Below are 18,458 nucleotides of genomic sequence, written 5' to 3' on the forward strand. Positions count from 1 at the left end.
CATACTGGAAAATTACAGTTTTTCAGAAAAAAATAATTGGCAGTCACTAAACAGTCCACTATTTATTGCCACCCCTAATTGCCCTTGAACTCAGTGACTTGCTTGGCCATTTCAGAGGGTAATAAGATTCCACCACATTGCTATGAGTCTGGATTCACAGATAGGTCAAACTGGCAGATTTCCATCTTTAAAAGACATTAGCGAACAAGCAAGTCAGGAGCAAAACAGAGAATGAGTTAGGACTGATAAATGGAACTGCATTTATTTCAATGCAAGAGGCCTAACAGCCAAGGCAGATGAACTAAGGGCATAGTTGAGAACACGGGACTGGGATATCATAGCAAGTACAGAGACGTGGCTGGACAAAACTGGCAGTTTTATGTTCCAGTGTAAAGATACTATAGGAAAGATAAAAAGGGGCAAGAGAGGAGATGGAGTGATGTTTTGATTAGGGATAACATTACAGTTATACTTAAAGAGGATGCTCCTGGGAATACATCCAGGTAAGGTTTTTAGATGGAACTGAGAAATAAGAAAGGTATGATCACCTTATCACCTTATTGGGATTGAGCTCTTGACTCCCCAGTAGTCAGCAGGAAATTGAGACCATATTTGTAAGGAGATCTCAGTTATCTGTAAGAATAATAAAGTGGTTATGGTGGGGCATTTTAACTTTGCAAACATTGATTGGGACTGGCATAATGTTAAGGGCTTGAATGGAGAGGAATTTGTTACCTGTGTGCTGGAAAATTTTCTGATTCAGTATGTGGATGTACCTACTAGAGAAGGTGCAAAACTGGTCCTACACTTGAGAAATAAGGCAGGGCAGGTGACTGAGATGTCGTGGGGGAGCATGTTGGGCTTTGTGACCATAATACTATTTTAAAATAGCGAAGGAAAAGGATAGACCAGATCTAAAAGTTAAAGCTCTAAATTGGAGGAAGGCCAATTTTGATGATATTAGGCAAGAACTTTCAAAAGTTGATTAGACACAGATGTTCGCAGGTAAAGGGAAAGCTGGAAAATGGGAAGCCTTCGAAATAAGATAATGAGAGTCCAGAGACTCCAGGGTGAAGGACAGGTGTAGGGAATGCTGGGTGATGAGAGAAATTAAGGTTTTAATCAAGAAAAAGAAGGAAGAAGAATGTGAGGTATAGACAACAGGGATTGTATGAATCCCTAAAAGAGTGTAAAGGCAGTAGATGTATATTTAAGAGGGAAATCAGGAGGGCAAAAGATACTTGTATCGTCAATAACCACAGATGTGGTGCCTGAAGGCTGGACGTTGGCTAACATGGTGCCACTGTTTAACAAAGGTAGTAAGAAAAAGCCAGGGAACTATAGACGAGTGAACCTGACATCGGTGATGGGTAAGTTGTTGGAGGGAATCTTGAGGGACAGGATTTACATGTATTTGGAAAGCTAAGGACTGATTAGGGATGGTAAATATGTCTTTGTGCATGGGAAATCAAATCTCACTAATTTAATTGAACTTTTGAAGATGTGGAGGGAACTTGTGTATCGAGTCAGAGGAGGTAGGGGAGGTTTGTTTTAGATTAGATTTCCTACAGTGTGGAAACAGGCCCTTCAGCCCAACAAGTCCACACTGCCCCATGAAGCATCCCACCCAGACCCATCCCCCTATAACCCACACACCCCTGAACACTACTGGCAATTTAGCATGGCCAGTGGACCTAACCTACACATCCTTGGACTGGTCCTGAATGAATACTTTGCTTCAGTATTCATCAGTGAGAAGGACCTTGATGTTTGTGGGGACAGCATGAAACAGGCAGATATGCTCAAACAGGTTGTTGTTAGGAAGGAGGATGTGCTAGAAATTTTGAAAAACATGAGAATAGACAAGTCCCCTGAGCCAGATGGGATGTACCCAAGGTTTCTACAGGAAGGGAGAGAAGAGATTACTGCTCCTTTGGCAATGATCTTTGCATCCTCACTGTCCGCTAGAGTAGTGACAGAAGGTTTGAGGGTGGCAGATATCATTCCCTTGTTCAAGAAAGGGAAAGGCATTAATCCTGGAAATTACAGACTGGTCAGTCTTACTTCTAAGGTGGGCAAATTATTGGAGAGGATTTGAGAGATGGTATTTATGATTATTTGAAAAAGCACAGTTTGAGTAGAAATAGACAGCATGGCTTTGTGAGGGGCAGGTCATGCCTCACAAGCCTTGCTGAATTCTTTGAAGATGTGACAAAACACATTGATGAAGGTAGAGCAGTGGATGTGGTGTATATGGATTTTAGCAAGGTATCCAATCTTGTTCCACATTCTGAAAGTAAGGAAGCAAGAGATTCAGGGAAATTTGGCTGTCTAGATACAAAACTGGCTGTCCAATAGAAGACAGAGGGTGGTAGTAGATGGAAAGTATTCAGCCTGGAGCTCAGTGACCAGTGGTTTTCGGCCGGGATGTGTTCTAGGACCTCTGCTCTTTGTGATGTTTATAAATGACTTGGATGAGGAAGTGTAAGGGTAGGTTAGAAAGTTTGCTGATGACACAAAGATTGACGGAGTTGTGGACAGCATGGAGGACTGTTGTAGGTTGCAATGGGACATTGACAGGATGCAGAGCTGGACAAAGAAGTGGCACATGGAATTCAATCCAGAAAAGTGTGAAGTGATTCATTTTGGAAGGTCGAATTTGAATGCAGAATACAGGGTGAACTGTAGGATTCTCGGCAGTGTCGAGGAACAGAGGCATCTTGGGGTCCACCTCCATAGATCCCTCAAAGTTGCAACCGAAGTTGGTAGGGTTATAAAGAAGGCAAATGGTGTGTTGGCTTTCATTGGCAGGGGAATTGAGTTTAAGAGCCATGAGGTTATGCTGCAGCTCTATTAAACTCTGGTTAGACCACACTTGGAATATTATGTTCAGTTCTGGTCACCTCAATACAGGAAAGATGTGGAAGCTTTAGAGAGGGTGCAGAGCAGATTTACCAGGATGCTGCCTGGACTGGAGAGCAGGTCTTAGGAGGAAAAGTTGAGGGAGCTAGGGCTTTTATCATTGGCGCGAAGAAGGATGAGAGGTGACTTGATAGAGGTATATAAGATGATGACAGGCATAGATAGAGTGGATAGTCAGTGACTTTTTCCCAGGGTAGAAATGACTATTATGAGGGGGCATAATTTTAAGGTGATTGGAGAAAGGTATAGGGGAGATGTCAGAGGTAGGTTCTTTCCACAGAAAGTGCTGGGCGTGTGGAATGCTCTGCCGGCAGTGGTAGTGAAGTCAGATACTTTAGAGACTTTTAAGCAACTCTTGGATAGTTACATGGAGAATAGTAAAATGTAGAATATGCAGGGTAGATTGATGTTAGTATGATAATAGGTCGGCACAACATTGTGTGTTGAAGGGCCTGGACTGTGCTGTACTGATCTATGTTCTATGCTGTATGTAATGAAGAGGATTGATGAAGGCAGAGCAGTGGACTTGGCCTGTATTTACCTCAGTAAGGTGTTCGACAAGGTTCCTCATGATAGTCTGGTCAGCAAGATTAGATCACCCGGAATACAGGGAGACTAATCTGAATGCAGAACTGGCTCGAATATAGAAGACAGAGAGTGGTGGTGGAGGGTTGTTTTTCAAACTGGAGGCCTGTGACCAGCAGGATCGATAGTGGGCCCACTGCTTTTTGTTATTTACATAAATGTTTGAATTTGAACAGAGGAGATATGGTTAGTAAGTTTGCAGATGACACCAAAATTGGAGGTTTAGTGGACAGCATAGAAAGCTGTTGTACTCAGAGTACAACAGGATCTTGATCAGAAGGGCCAATGGGCCGAGGAATGACAGATGGATTTTAATTTAGATAAATGTGAGGTTCTGTATTTTGGAAAGGCAAATCAGGGCAGAGCTAATGCACTTAATGGTAAAGCCCTGCTGAACAAAGAGACCCTGGAGTGCAGGTTCATAGTTTCTTGTAGTCACAGGTAGTTAGGATAGTGAGGAAGGCATTTGGTACGCTTGCCTTTATTGGTCAGTGCATTGAGTATAGGAGTTGGGAGGGTCATTTTGCTGCTGTACAGGATATTGGTTAGGCTACTTTTCGAATACTGCATACAATTCTGATCTTCCTGTTATAGGAAGGATGTTGTGAAGCTTGAAAGGGATCAGAAAAGATTTACAGTGATGTTGCCAGGGTTGGAGGATTTGAGCTATAGGGAGAGATTGAATAGGCTGGGGCTATTTTCCCCAGAGTGATGGAGGCTGAGGGATGACCTTATAGAAGTTTATAATATCATGAGGGGCATGGATAAGGTGAATAGATGAGGTTTTTTTCCTGGGGTGGGGAGTCTAAAATTAATGTCATAGTTTTAGGGTGAGAGGGGAAAGATATAAAAAGGACCTAAGGGGAAACTTTTTCATGCAGAGGGTGGTACATGTATGGAATGAACAGTCAGAGGAAGTGGTGGAGGCTGGTACAATTACAACATTTAAAAGGCATCTGGATGGGTATACAGATAGGAAAGGTTTAGAGGGATATGGGCTAAATGCTAGCAAATGGGACTAGATTCATTTAGGGTATCTGATTGGCATGGACTAGTTGGACCAAAGGGTATGTTTCCATGCAGTACAGCTCCGTGACTCTATGACACTAAATAGTTTTTATACCAATTGATGATAGTTTCATGGCCACCATCTCTAAGACTGGCTATCAATTCCAGATTGTATTAATTTAATTAAAATTTCACCAGCTGTACTTGTGGATGAGCACAGAAACATGTCTCCTGGATACATAAATATTCAAAAGTGGCCAGAGAGGAAAAAGACCAACAGATGCATCTGGGCTGTTCCACGTCATGACTAGTATATAATAAACAGAGCTCTATCTCTGTGCATTGCCTGGGGCATAAAGAGCATGGATGAGGCAGGTTGGCTGCCGCTTTGTGGAATTTGTTCTAGTTGCTGGTGACATACTCCAGACACTTCAACCTCTCCCACTATAGCAGCAGATTGATAGCCAGCCCAATCCTAGACCTGCCAACTGTATATAAATGATGATTAGGCAACTGGGGCCTAGATGTTCATCAATGTCCCCTTGGTGCTGCTACTGTGGATTGAGGGACAATAGTGGGGTGGTAATAGGCTTTGGAGAAGCGGCAGTAGGCCGAGTCTTTTCTCAGTTGAGAGATAAGTGCCTTAAACATAGAAAATAGAAGCAGAGTCAGTCATTCAAACTTTCAAGCCTGCTCCTTCATTCATGGCTGATCGTCCAACTTAATACACTGTTCCCTCTTCCTCCCCATATACTTTGATCCCTTTAGCTGTAAGAAATATTCCTCCATAAAGGTCCCAAGCAGTCACCTGTTGGAGACTTTGGTCCTTCATTGAAAAATGATCTTGGTATTTCTGTCTCATTTAACTCCTCGAGATGATAAGGTAATGACCTTGGACTTACTGCCAAGAAGGCAGTAGAATTGAATGAATAAATTAATTATGTTGAAACAAATTTAAGGAAACAAAGACGCAGGGCTTCAGGGCAGGAGGATAGTACTGCTAGGAAAGTTCACCAAAGAGCTAAAATAGACCAGATGGGCCAAATGGTGCCATGCCGGACATGACTCTTTGATCCAAGAGGTGCTGATGGCTTAGAAAAGAGTCGTCTATCTCTGAACCACACAGATCAGCTTTTCTCGCTGGTCCTCAACGAGACATTTATAAGCTAATTGCACCCCAGGCTTGGAAAGGTTAACCTGATTTCTTATATGCCCCCCTCACTCACTGTCCATGTTAAACAGCTCGACCAGTAGTGGCGTTCAGATGTAAGATAGTAGGGCAGGGACGATGAACTCATTGTGAGGAAAGAAGAAGAGGGCAAGTAAGACAGAATAAAAGCGAAATGCTTTTCATTGAGGGATAGACACACCCTGGGACATAGCTGTAGTTGTGTATCATACAGACTAGACCAATCTACACAGTGCAGCCCAGTTGCAAGGGCTGCTCATCATTAATGCAGCACGGACGTTGAAGAGGAATTTGATATATTGCCTTGTAATAAACACACTATAAAACTATCAAGTATGAACAAACAGAATGTAAAAGATAAGCTCCTTTGTTTTTATGACCTTCTTAGAGTTCAGAGAGGTCTGTTGAAGTAAGTTCTGATGGTAATACCCTTCTCCTTGCTGATCGGTTGAGTACTCCAAAGAATTCCAAAATGCGAAAGTTAGGAATATTTTAAATTCTCCTCATTCTCTGCGTGAAGGTAAACACGAAGGAAAATAACAGAACCATTTCACAAAGCACAAGAGGCACAGAACATCTTACAGGGGACTCCGTACTCTTTTGAGTTAAAACAAGTAATCAATTTAACAAATTACCGAAGGAGCCACTCCTTAAAAGGGCACCGTAATGAAAAACAGGAGCTTTAAAGGAGACTAATCAAAACTAAATTAAAATGCCACTTTGGGGGCTGGTGATGAACTCCAGCTCCTGCAGTATTCAGTGGTCTCTAAAAACCACAAGCGTACCAGTGCACGTCTTCTCCAAGGACCTAAACACAGTTGTGACCACGGCAGAAGGGCAGCCAGTCAGGCTGAATGACCTCTACAACTGCCTCACTGCCCAGACCTAGGACAGTCCCACAAGGAGGTTCTCCAATTTGTCTACCTGCCCTGCACACTGGGAGGCCAAATGTTCAGGAACCTGGGGCTGAAATGCTGCCAGAAATTGAGAAGCAGCCTTCTGAGATATAACTTCAAGCTGTAACCTCCCACTTCAATGTAAAATATGGACTTCACAAGGCTGCAGAGATACAAAGTCTCTATGTAAGTGTATTCTTTAATTTATCGAGCTACGTATTATTGTCACATCGCAGCAACATATTATTCCATTTTTATACCTTCTACCAAAACATTTCAAAAGAGTTGGAGCATGAGGAATATTTTGTATCATTGAGAATCCTAGCTGATCCATCTGGTTCCATTTCTTTGAGACTTTGTGGCGATTGATACAACTGCGTCGCTTGCCAGATCATTTCCAAGGGCAGTTGAGAGTCAATCACATCACTATGGATCACATGTAGACCAGGCCAGGTGATGATGGTGGATTTCCTTCCCTGAAGGACGTTAGTGATGCAGATGAGTTTTTCCTGACAATCGACAATGATTTCAAAGTCATCTGTAAAGTCTTGATTCCAGATTACTTTCAATTGAATTCAAATTGTACCATGGCAGGATTTGAACCCAGGTCTCCAGAATGTTAGGTGAGTTTCTGGATTAATAGTCTAGTGATAGGACCACTAGGCCATCACCTCCCTGAAATAAATACTCGAGAGGCCCATTTTGATCAGGGGGAATTAGGGATGGGCAATAAATGCTGCCTTTGTTATCAACACACTTCCCATGGAAGGGCGATCAAGAATAAAACTGGAGTTGGGCTATTTACGAGGAGTCAACTCAGGAGCTGACTGAGTGAACATAAAAAGCATTTTTTTTACATAACATGGAATTTTGGAATTCTCTCCCCAGATTGGTTGTGGAAGATCCTGGACCATTAGAGCTTTCTGAACTGAGATTGATTAGATTAGATTAGATTCCCTACAGTGTGGGAAAAGGCCCTTCGGCCCACAAGTCCACACCGCCCCTTGGAACATCCTACCCAGACCGATCCCCTACAACCCACACACCCTGAACACTACGGGCAATTTAGCATGGCCAATCCATCTAGCCTGCACATCTTTGGACTGTGGGAGGAAACCGGAGCACCCAGAGGAAACCCACGCAGACACGGGGAGAATGTGCAAACTCTGCACAGACAGTTACCAGAGGCTGGAATCAAACCCGGGTCCCTGACGCTGTGAGCCTGCAGTGCTAACCACTGAGCCACCGTGCCGCCCAAATTGCTAGGCTATTGTCCAGTAAAGGAATCAAATGATAAGGATCAGAGGTGATCAATTAGAGTTGAAATCCAGATCAGCCATGAGATAATGCAGTGTGGAGCTGGAGGAGTACACCAGGCCAGGGAGCATCAGAGGAGCAAGAAAGTTGGCCTGCTATACTCCTGCAGCTCCACACTGTGTTATCTCTGTCTTCAACAATGGCAGTTCTTACTATCTCTCAGATCCACCATGATCCAAGTTAATTCATTTGCTTGACCTCTGTATCCTGGTCTTTGTACAGACCTTGGGTAATCCAAGGAGCTCTTAAAACCGTCCTGTCTGACATCCCAAAACCTTCAGCAGATCATATTCTGAGTTTTGGATGATAACTTAGATTAGTTTTCTTTCCTCTGCCTGTCCTGGGACATCTTCTGCTGAGATGTAGATGTGACCGGATATAATGTTCTAGTCATTATGATGTGAACTGGGTGTAATCTCTTTTTCCACTTCCCATTTTTGCATATTTGGCTGTACACCAAAGTATTTGCAAGATGGACAACTGAATGGAATGAAATGACTGTTACGAGAGGGCATAATTTTAAGGTGATTGGAGGAGATGTCAGAGGTAGGGAGATGTCAGAGGTAGGTTCTTTACACAGAGAGTGATGGGCGTGCGGAATGTGGCAGTGGAGTCAGATACTTGAGAGACTTTTAAGCGACTCTTGGATAGGCACGTGGATGATGGTATAATGTAGGATATGCAGGGTATTTTGATCTCAGTAGGATAATAGGTCGTCACAACACCGTGGGCCAAAGGGACTGTACTGCGCTGAATCTGAATGATCATTTGAATAAGCATCGGTTAGCAGTGAAAGAACTGGCAGTTAGTCCGCTGTTTTCATCCTAAACCACTGGCCAATTACAACATTAGAAAATTCTAAAACTCGTCTCTCACTGACTCAAATGCACAAACAAAGAATGGTGCAGACATCAAACCTCAAAGTGCTTCTATTTATCAAACTGCACCATGAAGGTGGGATTTAGGAGGGATGAGACATTGAGTATCTACTACCTGACTGTAAACGAGAACAAACCCTGGACATTTCTTCTTTGTTCTCAATTTCGAAATATGAAATTGCCAGCAAGTTCCACCAATGGTGAATCAGCAATAGAACTAACAGTTAAATTCTTGCTTCAGGGGGCTGTTTCCAGAAGGTGAGGCGAACGGTCATACTTTGGAATTTTGACTGAGGCACCTGCTTAGTTGTCATGGAGACAGGATCCTGTCCAACTGAAGGTGACAGGCGGGCTGATGATGGAGGGCTAATTGGAGGAGGGTGGCTGGCTGCTGTAAAGGGTTAGTAACTACTGAGGCATCTCAACATGGAGGTGCCCTCTCACCAACTTGTTAATGAATTGAGATGGAAATTGGGCAGCAACAGTGGGGGCAGGTGGGTGGGGAGGGAGTCCTTCTATCCCCAAACCAGGCAAGTGGGGGGGAGGGGGCAGGGTGGGGGGGTTGGGGGTGTGGTCTCTCCCAGAATATTGCCTCCACCTTGCCTCACCTGCTTGACACTCCTCCCATCCCATTGTTAGAAACCAGATGCCAAATGGGATTTTTCCTTCTTCAACTGTCCTGTCAATAAGCTTGATGGGTCACAGCATGAGAGGGTGGGCTACGCTACAGGCCCCCAAACCTGCCTTCCCTCAAGAGGCCGGACGTTGGGAATGCGACATCGGAAGCAGAATGCTGGCCAGGACTGAACTTTTCAGACCATGTAAACCATCCCCAGAACCCCCCGGCCTCCCCAGATTACCACCACCAAATCCACAACCTCCACCATCTCCAAACCTTGGCAGAATCTGCCAAGGCCTTAATCATGTCTATGCTGTGGTCAGTTGGTTTCAGTGACACAATGTAGAGACATATCGATAAACACAGGGAGGCATTCCTTACAGTTTGGTGTGGAATAAACTTTTTGAGCACAGGTGTAGAGAGACACCATGAAGCCATCTAGCCCTTCAAACTGCTTCTGCAATTTAATTATACTAAACTAACATACAACAGAATTATATCATAGTCAATTTGTACCTGATTCCTTATTGCCCTGTTACAGAAAAAACTACCCATTGATTTTGAAAATTTTAGTTAATTGTTTCTTTTACAAAGGAATTTGATGGTGCTGAAAACCTTCCTAATTGTCATGATCCTATATGTGAAATGCTTCCAGACATCACCCCTGAATGACCTCGCACAAAGCAGGGCACGAAGAGGGTTTCATCTGTGCACAATGTTGTCCTTTCTTGAGTGACTAAACCACAGCAGTATCATTCTAATAGCTCCTTTATTAACACCTTCTTTCAGAATGCAGACCCAATTACCACCCTCGCTTGTCTTTCAAACAGCAGATTTGTCTCCAGTCCCACTAATGTCCTGTTTAATTCGTCTGGCAGAAATATACAACGGATTGTAAGTTCATGTCTCAGTGTCATCAAAAAGCAATTAGAAGTGGATCAACTCTGAGCCTTGAGTCGCCTGCAGCAAAGGCAGATTTTTTTTTAGGTCATCATTACCGCATAATGGTATTTTTTTTACGAGGAAATGCAGCCAGCTCTGAATGCAGCCTCTCCTGTAAAGGATCTTAACGTGCTTTTCACATCTTATTTAACAGCAATTATTGATGTTTGTGTTGTTTTGGTTTAGCCTGTTCGAGGCAGCCCGAAGCACGTCAGGAAGAATGCATATTTGGTCCCTGATCCCTGAGTTCTGTGCTCTTTCCTGGCCCTCGTGAAAAGTAGGGACAGCATTAATCAGGGAAGGAATTGCTCCTTGCACACCCACACTCCCCCAAATGTTTTCTCCATTGCCTTTGAAATGCAGGCATGCAGATGTTGACTGAACAAAATTGCATACTGCTGTGATGAAGTAATTACTGCATTGGAGTGGGACAGTGGGAGAGAGATATTTTTTAAAAATACATATTTTTATCACTGTCTGTTGCATGAATATTAGCATGTGTACTGAGTGCTTGCTCCTAAAGCACGAATTGCATGCAACAAAAAAAAGTTCATTGCAGGAAAACAACAACTCTCCACAGTTTGTAGTTATACTTAGCGCAGAGGAAGATGATTGTGGTTGTTGAAGGTCTATCATCGAAGTTCCTGGGCATCTCTGTAAGAGTTCCTCAGTTTAATGTGCCAGGCCCAGTCATCTTCATCTGTTTCACCATTAAACCTTTCACCATTATAGGACTAAACTGGGGATATCTACTAATTAATTATAGCATTCAGCATCATGCACAATCCCTCAGATTAGGACCAAAGCAGTATACGCCTGTACTGAAATTTACACACACACTGTCTCACACACTCACTATCAACACATGAACTCATTCACATACTTAAACTCTCACAAATGAAACTCTCCCACACTCTCAAACTCATCCATGCATGCACTGAAACCCTCACAGATAACTCACACCCTTGCTTAAAATCTTTCTCACACACTAATTCTCATATACACAAACTCTCACAGATAGACACACACATACACACCCTTGCACACAAACACAATCAAACTCTCAACAAACACAAACTCTCAATGCACAAACTCATGCATACTCTCAAACTTATACACACTCACTCAAGCTCCCTCACATAAAACTGTCCCACACACATTCACTCAATTTCTCTCACACTCACTCAAACTCTGTTACACACACTCTCTCACATACACTCATGCTGTCTCTCTTACACATTCATGGGCAAGGCTAGATGATCTCTTTGAGCTTCTGAACTCTGCTGTCAGGATGAAATGTGGGTCAGAAGCCCACACTGCATGGGAAACACTCATTGCGAATTTCCCAGAAAAGCCAATCAATTAGAAACCAACAGAAGAAAAACAGCTTCTCTGCTCATGATCCTATTGTAGTTTGTGGGAACTTGATGTGCATAAAGTAACTTCTGCGATTCCAAGATTTCAAAGTACATTTTATTGATTGCAGGTTGCTTTGGGAAATTGATTGGTCATGAAAGGTCAAGTGTGGCATGTTGGAGATAGCAGGTCTCCGCAGGAGTAGCTACAGGCAGCAGGAACACAAATGTGCTATAGAATTGAGACTAGAGATTTCTTAATTTATCAGAAAGCCCCCATGATCTCTGCTCCATTTGAAGGTACTCTTCAGAACTGCTGATTAAAACAATCAAAATTTGAAAGCGTAACTGGCCCGGGAATGTGAAACTGTATAGAATCCAACCCAGAGAGATATTCAAAGTGTTAAATTGGTCACTGTGAAAACAGACACTAGTAATTAGATGTAATGCTAACAAGACAAGCCTGTTTCAGTGCTTGGATTTAGCATACAAGTTTTGCTGATGATTGTATTTTGAACTTGCCTGGATGTGTCGAACAAGAAATGTGTAGCTTTAACAGCTGAAGTGTTGATTAAGTACACTTTCCATGGATCATTCTGGGCTTTTTGCAGAATTTGGGGTCTTGCTTGCTGGGGAATGGCAGTGAGAGTCCCGCATCGTCTTGTTTGGGAGGTTAGGAGGGATCAATGGGATCTTTTCCCAAGATCAAGGACCCCGCCAGGTGATGGAGAATATAGTGCCTACTGATATCTGCTGGAAGACTAGCTGCTTCTGAATGACACCAGCCAAAGGCCCAGGATCGAGGAGTGCCTCAAGTCAGGGGGTGATTAATGGTGTGGGGGAACTTTCACAAGGTGAACATTACAGGGAGAGCGATATGAGGGGGTCAGCCGCAAAAGCAGTGGAATAGATCTCAGCAGCAGCCCATCTTCCCAGTATGAGCTTCTGACCACATGTCATCTTGACAGCGGAGTTCTGAATGAGATATCCCCCTCCCCAACCAAAAACTCAATCTGGAGACAAGTGCTCCATACATGTTTTACCTGCTAGCATGCTACATGTTGACAGGCTTGACCACCCTAGTTTATATCAATGACAACAGAGTGAGGCTCCTTAAATGCTCATTAAATGCCAACTTAAGGAGCTGAACTGGCAGCAGGATAAGAAGTCCAACTACAAGCTTTCCTGCCCCTGACAGTTCTGGTACAGTTGGGAAGGTAGTGCAGTTCATACATATCATGCTGAACATCACACAAGACAGGCCACAAAATTCCAACATACATGTGGAGATAGTGTGTGCTGCCTGGCCGTTTGTGGCAGATTCCAGGATGGCTCAGAAACCAAGGTACAGGTTCTTAAACACAGGATTGGAGCCATTGACAGGGGAGGTTCAGAGGAGGAGAGATGTCTTCGCCTTGTAAGCCTCTAGTTGTTCATTCCTAACACGGACTTCAATTCCTTTACCAAAATGGCACCAGCTGCTTAAATGCTGGGAAACCAGTGTTTAAGTTTAAGACCAGTGCAGCCAGATAGAACCAGCAAACAGGGAAAATTACTCTTCCACTTGTCTCCATTCGGGTGGAAAGAAAAAGAAACCTAGAAACACAAAAAAAAATTCTAAAGTAAGGAAGCATTATTGCTCATTGCTCATAAGCACATTGCTCTACAGAAGACATTATGTCATCAATGCCAAAATCAAAAGAAATTATAGAAATTTGTATTATGGTGTTTTGTTTTACAGAAAAATTTTTCCCAATATATATTTTGCCACCCAATGCATTTATGTTGCACTACCTGTCTTGTACGTCTTAGTCATGAAAGAACATGGATTAGGTGCACAGTAATTAACTAGGTCCAAGATGGTGGTAGAGTAGGATGCTTTACCCAGAGATCATCCACTCTGCCTGTTTTTTCTTTATTTCTCCTCAAAATTTTTCTCTTTTGTGTTTTGTTTTCTTCTTCTTTCTCAGCCTCAGACTCCCAGCCTCAGCACGGGCTCAGCCTCTTAGCATCAGACTCCCAGCCTTAGTGCGGTTTCAGTGCAGACCTGGTGAGGCATTCTCTCAGCCTCACAAGGCGTCCTCCCAGTCTTGTGTCCTCACCTTTCAGCCTGGCCTGGCGAGGCATCCTCTCGGACCAGCCTGATGATCTCCTGCTCCGGCATGTTGATCTGTCAGCAGCCCAACATGGTGGTGTCTCGGTCCAGTGTGGTAGTCTTTTGGCAGTACGTGGTAGTCTCTTGGCCCATCACTGTGGTCTTTCAGCAGCCCCGGCAATATTTTGGCCTGGTATGGCCTTGGCGTGGATATCCAGTCCTGAGGTGATTCCAGACCGGTCTCCCAGCTTTGATAACCTTGAGGTGAAACCCAGCATGGACGAGAGGCTAGGTGCCAGTGTGGACTAGGTTGGAAGGATCTCTGCTCTGAGCATTTTATTTGTCTATTTTCTATTTCTTTTCCTAAAAACTTATGTTAAAGGACCTGCATCTAGGTATCTTCGTACCTAAGATGGTGTCATTAGTGATGATTTGTAAACTTTTCATCTGACTACATGTGACAATAAAGTTAATTCAGTTTAATTCAGTTGTTTTTTTTGCCATTTGTTAAAGAATGAGTTTGTTTTCGATAATTAGTTATTTTTTGTTAATGATGAGACATAGCATGAATTATATTTGTTCTGAGTAACAGTCAGTCAGACAAATTGTTCAGCCAGGTTGTTTTATTGGTCAGTCATGCATTTGAGACGATTTGTGGAGTAATGGGACTCGATTATTTTGATCTTCCCAATTGAGTCATGACAATACCAACTGAACACAAATTCTTCAATTGCCATGGCAGGATTTGAACTCATATTGTAAAGATTTCTAGCAAAGGCCCCTGGATTATTGATCTATCTGTATGACCATAACACAATCATACATGTTTGTAGTGTACTTATCTGTTTTCACTGTAGCGTGTGCATATGTCACCTTTAGTGGGACCTGTGCAGAAATGCTGGTTTGGATGAGGAGCCAGCAGACTCGCTAATGAAGAAGCTTCCACTTGGTATTCCCTGGAAGTTCCACCAGCTCCTTGGAATAACTCCAGGAGAAAGCAGAAATTGCAGACTTGGAGTTTATGAACATAGGAGATAGAAATTACTGTGCTGTAATTCAGCAGGTACGGTTACCATGACCTGAGAACAAGGCTTTCTGAAGTTTTCTTGATGGTAAGCTTCATCAAAGAGATGCTGATGTGAGTACGCTGCCTTTGAAGTTCTGAAATAACGTCTTTGTAGTATAGATTGTGACAGACTCACATGCTTCAGCTGTCTGAGATTGCGAAGGACCCATGCAATCACCATGGCAACTCCCTGAGCGCACTGTGCTCTTCTGCTCCCAGAATTTAACTTCCTCCCATGGGAGAACAAACAGGCTTTTCATGTCTGGAAGCCAGAAATTCCAACTTTTAAAGCTCCATCTCAGGGAGCTGCTATTGCTTCTGGTCATGGCTGTGCGTTGCCAAACCCTTAGTCAAGGGATACTACAGTGTAAATGGCTGCAACATCCCTGTCTCACTACAGACTCTGTCTGGTGCATCTTGTATTACAGTCAGTTCAATTGAAAATGAACTAATTCTGTCTGGAATAGAGGGAATTAATTGAAAACCTTAAAAGTTCAGGTAATCTGATGGTGTACAGATGGCCCACATGGCAACAAAATTACTGCAGAATTTTTGAAATTCCTTTGGAAGTGAGATTTGACATTTTATTGCAGGAGCAAAGCTGGAAAAGTTCTTCAATTCCCTGTTCAAGTTACAAATTATGTAAGTGACTTTAGGATTATGAAATAGAGCGCACTGTATCAGTGGCCCCTTACTTAGTCCCCTATTGCAACCTTTACTCTGTTTGCTTATTGATTTATCCACAGGATGTGGACGTTACTGACAGGGCCAGCATTAATTGCCTCCATTGCCTACGAGCTGCCTTCTTGAACCACGATAGTCCATGTGATGCAGGTAGACCCACAATGCCGGTAGGGAAGGAGTTCCCAGATTGTGACCCAGCGACACTGAAGGAATGCTATATATTTCTGAATCAGGATGGTGTGACTTGGTGGGGAACTTGCAGGTAGTGGCCATAGAATCATACAGTAATACAACACAGAAAAGGCCCTTTGGCCCATCGAGTCTGCACTGAATGGTGGCCCCTTGCATCTGTTGCTTTTGTCTGGAGGTGCTGTTAAAGGAGCCTTGATGCGTCACTGCTGTGCATCTTGTAAATGGTATACCTTGCTGCTCGACGCTACTCATAGAATCCCTACAGTATGGAAACAGGCCCTTTGGCCCAACAAGTCCACACTGACCCTCAGAGCATCCCACCCAGATCCATCCCTGTATAACCTACCTAATCTACACGTCCCTGAACACTACGGACAATTTAACATGGCCAACCCACCTAGCCTGCACATCTTTGGACTGTAGCAGCAAACCGGAGCACCCAGAGGAAACCCACACAGACATGGGGAGAACGTGCAAACTCCACACAGACAGTCACCCGAGGGTGGAGTCAAACTCTGGCCCCGGTGCTGTGAGACAGCAGCGCTAACCACTGAGCCACAGTGCTTGGGAGATTGAGTACAGAACAGTACTCAATCTCCCAAGCTTTAACACATCTCTGTTGCAGATCATTGTACTCCCACATCGTTATTGTGTTGGTACCAAGACTCATTATTCGATTTCATGGGGTCACAGAATCATCGTGGCACAAAAGGAGGCTGTTCTGTCCATTGAGTCTGTGTCAGCATTCTTGTCTAGTAATCCAGAGAGTCCCACTGTCCCAGTGTATCCCTATAGCCCTCAAAATATGTTCCCCTAATGTGCTCATCCAATATCCTTTTGAGTCCTTTGCTCATTTTTACTTCCTCATATATTCCCCCCAACTACATTTCTTCATTTCTTTACTAGAATCTCAGATGTGTGTCCCCCAGTCCTTGTACCTTCAGTCCTTGTACCTTGTACCTTCAGCTAATGGGAACACCTTTGCTTTGGTTTAGTTTATCTAAGCCTATCATCGTCTTGCGCACATCAATCAAATTTTCCCTCAAACTTAATTCCTTCAAGAACAACTCCACTTTCTTCAAACTAACCTTTGAGTTACATAGTGGGGTGATCACCTGATCACCTACTGATCCCTCATCTCACTGTGATGGCAGTCACTGATCTGTAGGCAAAGACAGAAATTGGTTGAGAAATACAGCAGGTCTGGCAGTATCTGCGGAGAGAAAGCAGATTTAATGTTTTGGGATCCAGTGATCCTTCGCTACATAGATGCTGCCAGACCTGCTGCCTTTCTCCATCAATTTCTCATTGTTTTCGATTTCCAGCATCCACAGTATTTTGTTCACTAATGTGTAGAGCTTGGAAGATCCTACTTAGCTTTCTGCTGCTCCTGGTTTTTCTGCAAGTTGTGATAGAGATGCTGGTTGCCTGCTGGGCATTGGATCCCTCTGTCTACCTCTCTCAGAGATATACAACACTTACATTAACCTGGCACCCTGTCACTTAGAAATCCCTCTGTTAACTATTCTTGAGATGCTGGGTGATAATTGGGTAAAATATCAGTCATTCTGCATCAGGATTGCCCTTTGAACAACAATAAGATGAAAGACCATCGGCTTGGTTTTGGTGGTACAGTTTGAGGAAAGAACATAAGGTCACACACGTGGAGAATTTCTTCTTTGTCTCTTGGTAAGGTTCTTGGATGGATAATTAAAGTTAATTTGCTACCATACTGTCATTAATATTATCTTGGCTCCTGTTTCCTTCACTCCCCTCCCCAGCTCCCTCCTCTTGCTTTCATTTCACCAGGGGTGGCACAGTGCCAAAGACATGTGTCTGATTTGCACATTACATCAGCTTTTGTGCTGCTAAGATTCTGCTTGGCCTGTTGTGTTCATCCAGCTCTACACTTTGTTATCTCGGATTCTCCAGCATCTGCAGTTCCTATTATTTCTTGCACATTCTCCCCGTGGGTTTCCTCTGGAAGCTCAGGTTTCCTCCCGAAGTCCAAAGATGCGCAGGTTAGGTGGATTAGCCATGCTAAATTGTCCATGGTATCCAGGGATGCACAGGCCAGGTGAATTAAACATGAGAAATGCAGGATTAATGGTAGGGGGCTTATCGGAGGGTCAGTGTGGACTTGATGGGCCAAATGGTCTGCTTAGGGATTCTAAGATTGATTCCAAAATAGAGATATAAAATGGTAATTTGGCCCATCAGGTCTATGTTAGCTCTCTGTAAGCAATCTAGTCAGCTGCACTTCCCTAAACAATCCCTATCCCCTACAAGCTTACTTACCTCAAGTGCTTGTTCAATTACCTGTTGAAACTGTTGACCGCCTTCACCTCCATTACCTTTTAAGTAATCAGATTCCAGGTCAATACAACTCGCTGTCAAGAAGCGTCTTCCCTCAAACTTGCCTGGCCAGAGTTTTTAATCTGAATTCTCAAATCCTTGCCATCAGCCAATGGGAACAGCTTTTCCTCATCCATTTTATCTAAACCTAAAAAACTAAACTATCTAAACTATCTAAACTATGACCTTGTCCACTTTATCTAAATCGCTCATCAATCTCCTTCACTGCATGAAGAATGTCCCTGAACCGGCTGCTAGAATCCCTTTTCCCTGGAGCCATTCTGCCAGGGGAAGCCAGCACTGTGCTACAGTCACTTGTCTAATGGTCCAGGTGAAAACATTGGAGACATAGGTT

The sequence above is a fragment of the Stegostoma tigrinum genome, chromosome 35 (genome assembly GCF_030684315.1).
Source record: "Stegostoma tigrinum isolate sSteTig4 chromosome 35, sSteTig4.hap1, whole genome shotgun sequence".
Classification (NCBI taxonomy): Eukaryota; Metazoa; Chordata; class Chondrichthyes; order Orectolobiformes; family Stegostomatidae; genus Stegostoma; species Stegostoma tigrinum.